This window comes from Chinchilla lanigera, unplaced genomic scaffold, assembly GCF_000276665.1.
Source record: "Chinchilla lanigera isolate Chin_1 unplaced genomic scaffold, ChiLan1.0 scaffold00049, whole genome shotgun sequence".
Lineage (NCBI taxonomy): Eukaryota > Metazoa > Chordata > Mammalia > Rodentia > Chinchillidae > Chinchilla > Chinchilla lanigera.
In genome coordinates, this window is record NW_004955450.1 from 17,886,042 (window position 1) to 17,894,813 (window position 8,772).

Consider the following 8,772-nt stretch of genomic DNA (forward strand, 5'->3'; position numbering starts at 1 on the left):
TTCTCTACTGATGGTCATACAGGCCATGTCCAAGATTTACCTATTATGAATTATGCTGCTATAAATATAGGTATGCATATATCACTGTCATATGATGTCTTTTAAATTTTCAGGAAGACACCTAGAAGAGCATTACCTGGGTCAAGTGCAGTTTCTCCTTTCAGTTTTTTGAGGACTTTCCATACCAACTTCCATAATAGTTGCACTACTTTACATTCCTACCAAGAATGTAGAGGAGCTCCTTTCCCCTACAGCCTCACCAGCATTTATTATTTGATTTCTCGATAGCCACTCTTTCTGGAGTAAGATGAAATCTCAGTGCTGTTTTAATTTACATTTTTCTAATGGCCAGGGATGTTAAACATTTTTTCACACATTTTGTGGCTATTTATTCTTTTTCTGTGATGTGTTGATTCATTTCAGTTGCCCATTTTTCACTGGGTTTTTTATTTGGAGGGGTTCTAATTTCTTGAGTTCCTTATATATGCTAGATGTTAGTCTTCTGTCCAAGAAATAGCTTCCCCCCCCCTTTTTTTCCATTTTGTAGGTTATGCCTTCACTGTTACTTGATTCTTTTGCTATGCAGAAGCTTTTTAATTAGATATGACCACATGTGTTGATTCTTGGTACTATTTCTTGTGTCATTGGGGTTCTGTTCAGGAAGTCTTTGCTTGTATCTATGTTTTATCTATTTTATCTTCTAGCTGATTTAACTTTTAGATCTTTGATCCATTTTGATTCTATTTTAGTACATAGTGAGATAGATGGGTTTTATGAATGTGGATAGCCAATGTGTGTAGTACCATTACCCTACAGAGGCTCTCTTTCATACAGTGTATATGTTGGCCCCTTTGTCAAAGATCAAATAGCTAACTGCACCTGAGGTTGTTTCAGCTTACTCTTTTCTGTTCCATTGATCAAGATGTCTGTTTTTGTGCCACCGTGTGCTGTTTTTATCCCTGTAGCTTTGTAATGTAACTTAAGATCTGGGATTTTGACTCCTTCTGCTTTGCTCTTGTTATGTAGGATTGCTTTTGCTATTCTGTGTCTCTTCTGGTTCCATGTGAATTTCGGACTGTTTTCTCTAGATCAGTGAGAAGCAGTGTTGTTATTTTGTTTGAAATTCCATTAAATCTGTATCATTTTTGGAAGTATGGCCATTTTCACTATGTTGGGTGTAGCTAAGAATAGGGGATGTCTTGCCACTTTCTGATGTCCTCTTTGATCTCCTTTTCTCAGAGTTCTGTAGTCTTTGCTGTAGAAGTCTTTTACTTCCCTGGTTGTTAATTCCTATGCATGTACTATTTCTTGGTGCTGTTGTGAATGGTATTGTTTTCCTACTTTCTTCCAGTCAGTGTGTTGGTGTAATGCTATTGATTTTGGGGTGATTTTGTATTCTGCTTGGTATTGCTTGTATCTATACATCCCCCAAAAGCCTCATGCACTCATAGGTAGGGCTTTTCAGACCTTGCTGGATCTACAGGGTGTGATACGGGAATTAAGAGTGTGTGGTACTAAATCAGTCCACTGATTGGAATTAGCATAGTTCTAGGTGTAGGTGAATGGATTTACTGAAGACAAAGTCCCACCAAGGGTGTGGATGGGATAAAAGGGAAAAGCAGACTCACTGCTCTTGCTACCGGCCTTTCTATGGATTATTTCTCCTCTGCCATGCATTCTGCCAATTACGCATTGAAAGCTGTATAAACTGTGAGCTGAAATAAATCTTTCCTTTTTTAACTTGTGGGTGCTGTGTATTTTGCTTCAGCAATGAGAAAAGCAACTTAGACACTGCTAGACTGCTAAATTTGACAATTCTAAGAGTTATTTGGTGGAATCTGGGGGGGGTGTTCTATGTAGAGGACCATGTCACCTGCAAATAAAGATAATTTTACTTTCTTTCCTGTTTATATCCCTCTTATTTCTTTCTTTTTCCTAATTGTTCCAGTTAATATTTTGAGAAGTATGTTGAACAGGAGGGGTCATAGTGGAGATCCTTGTCTTCTTCCTGAGTTTAGAGGGAAAACTTCAGTTTTCTTCCCATTTAATATGTTGTCTGGTTTGTCATAAAAGGCTTTTATCAGATTGAGATAGGATCTTTCTATACCTATTTTCCTCAGGGTTTTTTTTAAAATCATGAATGGATGCTGGATTTTGTCAGAGGCCTTTCCTATATCTATTGAAATGATCATGTGATTTTTATCCTTGCTTCTGTTAATGTGAGATATTGAGTTTATTGATTTGTATATGTTGAACTATTCTTATGTCCTTAGTATGAACCTTTTTTGTCATAATGTGTGATCTTTTTGATGATCTGCTGCATTCTGTTTGCCAGTATTTGAGGATTTTTGCCTCTCTATATTAAGAGATTGATTCTCTATAGTTCTCTTTTTTCGTTGGGTCCTTTTCTGGTTTTGGAATCAGGATAATGCTAGCTTCCGAGTGTTGTTGGCAGCTGAGTTAGATAGAAATATTAGTCAGTCAGACAGGGTGAGGCCCTTGGAAAAGCCAATATAAAAGATACCGTGCAACTGCAGGAGAGACAGGCACTCCTGCTGTGGGCCTCAAGACAAAAGATCAAACAAATGCACCCACATACTTCCTTGGGGTGGACATCAAGGATTCATATTCTAAATAGCTATACATCACCTTGAAAAAGCCAGGAAGAGTCACTACCCCAAACCCCTACAGGAAAAGCCCCTGTTCTGTATGCATGCCCATGTGCTATGTGACTCGCTTCCCCATTTGATCCCGATTTAATCAATTTTACCTGAACAATTATATTTGTAATCTTATTGGTTGACCATAGTTTTGTCCCACCTCATGCCCACCTAGCAAGTTCCCATGTTTTCCACCTTGGACCTTCCTCACCTCGTGGTTTTGCTTCATAAAAATCTCTGGAAAAGACAGGTTCCTTGGTAACCCATTCAGGCCCCTGTCTGTCCCTCTCTTGGACAGAAACTTTCTTTCCCTCAGTAAATATATTCTGCTCTTAACCTTCATTGTTCCTAAAATTCATTTTCTGACTTTAGAGAACACAAACTCATCTCAGATTATCTTTCATTAGGTTGGGAGTTTCTTTTCCCTATATCAGAAGTACTCCTTCCTTTTCAGTTTCAGTAAAGAGTTTGAGGAGTATTGGCATTAGATCTTCCCTGACATTCTTTTAGAATTTGGCAGTGAATTCATCAGAACCTGGGCTTTTCTTTGTTGGTAGGTTTTTGAAAAAAATAGTGCTTCAATTTTATTGCCTGTTATTGGTTTATTCATAGTTCTAAAAACTTCCAGTTTTGGTAATTTATATTTATCTGGGAATCTCTCAATTTCTTCTGAATTCGCCAATTTTTTGGCATACAGGTTTGCAAAGTAGTTGGTGTTAATATTCCAGATGTTGATAGTGTCCGTTATGATTTCTCATTTTTCATTTTAATTTCAATTGCAGTGATTGGTTTCTTTTTCTCTCCTTCTGTAAGATTGGCTAAGGATTTGTTTAATTTGAAGAACCAGCTCTGATTGACTTTTTGTATTTTTTATACTATTTCATTGATTTCTGTTCGACCATTATGATTTCCTTCTTCATACTGGATTTGGATTTGAATGTTCATCTGATCTTTTATGTCTAGTATTGTTTGTTTTACGAAGTTGAGTGTGCTGCTATTGGTGCCTATGTTTATAATGTTTATCTCTTCTGCAGTGTTCCCTTAACCAACATGTAGTGACCATCTTTGCCTTTTCTGATCAGTTTTGGCTAAAGTGCACTGTCTGAATAGAGGATTGCTACTTCTACTTATTTTGGATTCCTATTCCATGGAATATCGTTTTCCATTCTTTAATATTTAGTCACAAATTTACTTTTGGGTTAAATGTTTCTTGTTTACAGCATGCCACTGGATTTTGTTTCTTAATCTATTCTACCAATCTATCTTTTGATGTGGGAATTAAGACCATTCACATTGAAGGGTATTACTGATAGATATTGACATTTCTGTCATTGCATTCTTTTCCTATTTCTGATTCTTTCCTCTCTACTGAAGTGCTTCTGTTGGGTCTTCTAGCATTGTTAACTTCATTATCTCTTTCTAGAATATCCTTGAGAATTTTTTGGAGTGATTTTTGGTGGTCATACTTGTTTTTGTACTCTTTACCATGGAATTGTCTTATTTATCCATCGACTTTGAAAGATAATTTTGTAGGACATATCAGTCTGGGTTGGAAGGTTTTTTTGGCAGGTGGGGAATGTTTGCAACATTTCAAACTCTCTTGGTCTTTGTGTTGAGAAGTCTGCCACAATTCTAATGGGTTTCCTTATAAGCGACTCATTGCCTTTGTCTAACCACTTTTAAGATTCTGTTTTTGTGTTGGAAGTTCTGGAATTCTGACTGTGATGTGTTGTGAAGAGATTCTTGTCTGTGGCTATCTGAATTTCTATATACCTTATTTATCTATATGTTAAATTTTTCCTGCATTTGGAAAATTTTCTGCTATTATTTCTCTAAAGATTTTTATGCCATTTGTGCTATCTTCTAACTTTTCATTAATTCCAATTAGCTGTATTTTCTCCATCGCTTAGTAGCTGTTGGGTCTATTTTTTATGTTCTCTTATTTTTTTTCAGGTATCTCTCAATAACTGATCACTTACAACAGCCTTATTTTCTAGTGCTAACACTGTCCTCAAGTTATTGGCTTTTGCCGTCCATACTTCCAATAGAATTGTTAATTCACTTGACTTTTTCAGAGTCTTACTCTTTTCTGTGGTGGACATTCATGTTTTGCATCAATTTTTCTCAGCTGGCTTCTTATTAGTGTCTTCTGTAGACTTGATCATTTTATTAGGATCATTAACTGTTATTTTTTGTTGAACTTGCCAAGTACTTTCTTGACTTACATATATATTTTTTAATTGCTTCCTTTCAAATAATTTCCTCCCCCATCAAAGCCCTTTGGATCTGCTTTGGGGAAGTTGGGAATTCTGGACTTTTTGTTTTTTGCTTGTCTTCTCATGTTTTCATCTGTTTTCTGGGCTGAGGCTTGTAGGTTCACTATAGTAGAAGACTTAGTTGCTAGTATGGAGACTCAGTATCTGCTTTTCAGTGATGCATTCAGGATTTGGCTAAGGCCTTTGTTTATGTCCCAGAACCCCCCCCACCGCCACTTATTTGGGAAGTGAAACTGCAGTGTATTTGGCTTAGTATCCAGTTCCTCTGGGAATGAGCCACAGTATTGTTAATGACAACAAAGCAATCCAGATCCTGGCATACAGAGAAAACCAATAAACAGCAATAACTTTATCACTTCAGCTATAGTAATAAAATCAGCAACAGTAGTGTGAAAGACAAATTGGATATTGACACACCCTACAACCCAATAACGTACCATTCTTAAACACAGATGTATGACAATATACTCAAACTAAATATTGACCTACAGTAAATATGTAATAAATGACACAACTTTTAGTTTATTGATATAATGTAGATATACATAATGATCACATTCATTATAGGGACTTTGTACCTGTACGTGATATACCTTGATTCCTTTTTCCCCCATTCCCACCCCATCCTTTACTCCTTTCCCCTCCCCATTCACAAAGCTCTCTTTTCATTTTATTCTTATTTTTTTCTTTCCCTTCCTTGCATTCCCTCACCCCACTCCCTAGTTCCCTTTTCCTTTCGAACAATTTCTTCCTATTTCACAATCTTTTGTACATTTTGATTATTTACATTTTCAGTTTCTCACATCAGAGAGGTAATGCAATATTTACATGTGTGTCTGATTTATTTCACCTGATGACAGTCTCAAGGTCCAGTTAACTATAAATGTCTCAATTTTATCTTTATGGCTGAGTAATACTCAAAACCACATCCTTTTTTATCCATTCATCAGCTGATGGGCATTCAGGTTGCTTCTAAGATTTAGCCATTACAAAATGTGTTGCTCCAAACATGGGTATTCATGTATCATTGTGGTATGATGTTTTTAATTCTTCAGGGAATGTACTCAGAAGGGGGACAGCTGGGTCAAATGGGACTGTTAACTGTAGTTTTCTGAGGAATCTCCACACTGATTGCCACAGTGGTTGCACCAGCTTATACTCCTACTGACAGTGGAAAAAGTGTTACTTTTTTCCCAGAGCTCCACCAATATTTGCTATTGTTTTATTGCTAACAGCTATTCTTTCTGGAGTAAGATGGAATCTCATTGTTGTCTTAATTTGCATTTCTCAAATGACCAGTGATGAACATTTTTTCATTTATGTATTTGTCACTTACAGTTCTGTGTCTGTTCATCTCACAGGCCCATTTTGGGACTGGGTCTTTGAATTTGGAGGGTGTGATTTTTTCAGTTCTTCATATGTTCTAGGTATTACTCGTCTGTCTGTAGAACAGCTGGCAAAATTTTTTTACCACTGTGGGTTGTCTCTTCACTCTGTTGGTGATTTTTTTTGCTGTGCAAAAGCTTTTAATAAGATGTGATCACAGCTATAAAGCTAAACTCGAGGCTTTTATAGGTAAATGGATGCAACTAGAGACCATACTCATAAATGAAACAAATCAGACTTGCATGTGTAAACATTATATTGTCTTCCTAGTGTAAGAAAAAATCCAAAAGGTACAACAGATATTGTGAAAGGGAAAGAAACTGCTCAAAAGGAAAGAACAACTGGGATAGAGGAAAGGAGAAAAGAAGAAGGGGAAAAATATATATAAATATATACACAGGGGATAGCTAAGGTAATTGTACTACTAATTTCTATTAGTTTACTGAAAGGAACAGTTTAGTGCTTATATTGTTTGATCAATTTTACATGCTTGTATCTGGTAATCTGAGCAACTACTTTGAAGATAATACACAATTGAGCAACCATTGTTAATTTCCTATCCTCTTGTTTTAAAATTCTGTATCATTTTTATTAAAATCCTCTTTAAAATAAAAAAAAAATCACAGTTCTTTGTGATAATTCCTATTAGATCATGGTTTTGTTCATAAAGTCTATGTACACCTGTCTTCAAGAATTCTACCTATTTTATCTTCCAACAGATTTAGCATGTCTGTTTTAATATTTAAATCCTTGATCCAGTGTTAGTTTAGTGCATGGTGACAGACATGAGTCTAGTTTTGGTCCTTGGCATGTGGAAAGCCAGTTTTTCAAGTACCATTTATTAAAGAAGCTATCCTTCTTTCAATAAACGTATTTGGCCCCTGAGTGTGTTTGGAATCTGCATCTTCTAGTCTGTTCCACAGGTCTGCTTTTTTGCCAGTACTACTGTTTTTAATTACAATAGCTCTAGTATAATCTCAAGTAAGGAATCTGCCTTGCCTTTGTTGCCCACAATTGTCTTAGATTCTAGGTCTCTTATGATTCCAAATGAATTTTAGGACTGTTTCTCTAGTTCTGTGAGGTATGCTAACGGTGTTTTGATTGGGATTGCATTACATCTGCATAGCAATTCTGAGAGCGTGGCCATTTTCACTATATTGATTCTTCCTACCCAAGAGCAAGGGATATCTTTCCATTTTGATATCCTCTTTGATCTCCTTTTTGTAGTTTTCAGTGTAGAGATCTTTTACTTCATTAGATTGATTCTTAAGTATTTCATTTTTTTTATGCTATTATGAAGAGTGTTGTTTTCCTAATTTCTCTCTGTGAGTTTATCTGTATACAGGAATGGCGCTGATTTTTGAGTGTTGACTTTGTATCCAGCTACACAACTGAATTTGGTGATTAAACCTAGAAGTCTTTTGGTGGAGTTTTTGGGATCATCTATGTAGAGTATTATGTCATCTGCAAGTAATGATAATTTAACTTCTTTCTTCTTACACAGTAAAACTCACCATTTTCCAGACACTCATCACTCCTAACTCCAGTACATGCCCTTTTGCCATGTGGGAATCGACGGCCCCTGTAAGACTAAAGTTTCAGCTTGTGTCACTGCTGGCTGTCAGCAGCAGCTTTGAATTATGTGCAAACTCCAGCAGGGGCAAATCACAAAAGCTATGGGCTTCTGGTCACTCTCGGTGCTACATTAGTGGGGCTGAGGGAGGAGTCCTGGAGAGTCCTATTCTGCCATCGTGTTCCACCCTCTCCCAGAATGCATTTTTGAGTTCACTTGCAAAATATAACACAAGGGTACAAGATTATAAGAAAGACAGATTCAAAAGTTAAACTCTTGCTGCTTTATTTTATAAAATATTTCTTAAATCAGGGTAGTACATTAATTTTGTTTTTTCCCTACATCTAAACAAGGAATTCTTTGACATTTTGATTTCATATTTTCATCACTTTTGAAGAATAAAATTAATTCAAACTTTTCCAATAAATTAAATAAAAAGTATACCCATTACATGGCTGTAGATCATTTATGAATTTCCCCATTCAAGTGCCTTCATAAATTCTTCTTCAGTGAAAGACAGCATCTTTGCAGCTTCAATATGCATCTATTTAAAAATAATCGAAATTGATTTAATATGAAGAGTAGACTAGAATAACAGGTACCTTATGAAAATATATTGAAATGTTATCAAAATATCAGTTCTGTGTTAGGAATGCATAATATAATTCCAATAACCTTTATATCTGAAATGATAATTACATTCAACAATCAACCTATAGAAGCCTTTTTTGTCCAGTAATAATACTGAACCAATCTACTATTAAAAACCTAACTTTACCATGGAGGAGCCCTGGGTAACCATAACTATGGAGGAACAAGAAAACAGCCTGTTGCTAGACACAGGTGCAAGTCTCTCAGTCCTTCTTTTCAATCCTGG

At 36.0% G+C, this 8,772-nt stretch overlaps 1 protein-coding gene across 1 annotated transcript in view; it reads right to left on the bottom strand.

Annotated features, from left to right (window-relative positions):
• The window catches only part of Tex9 (testis expressed 9), a gene marked incomplete at its 3' end in the record, with an annotated part of 56,989 nt that overhangs the window by 894 nt on the left and 47,323 nt on the right, over nucleotides 1-8,772 (bottom strand).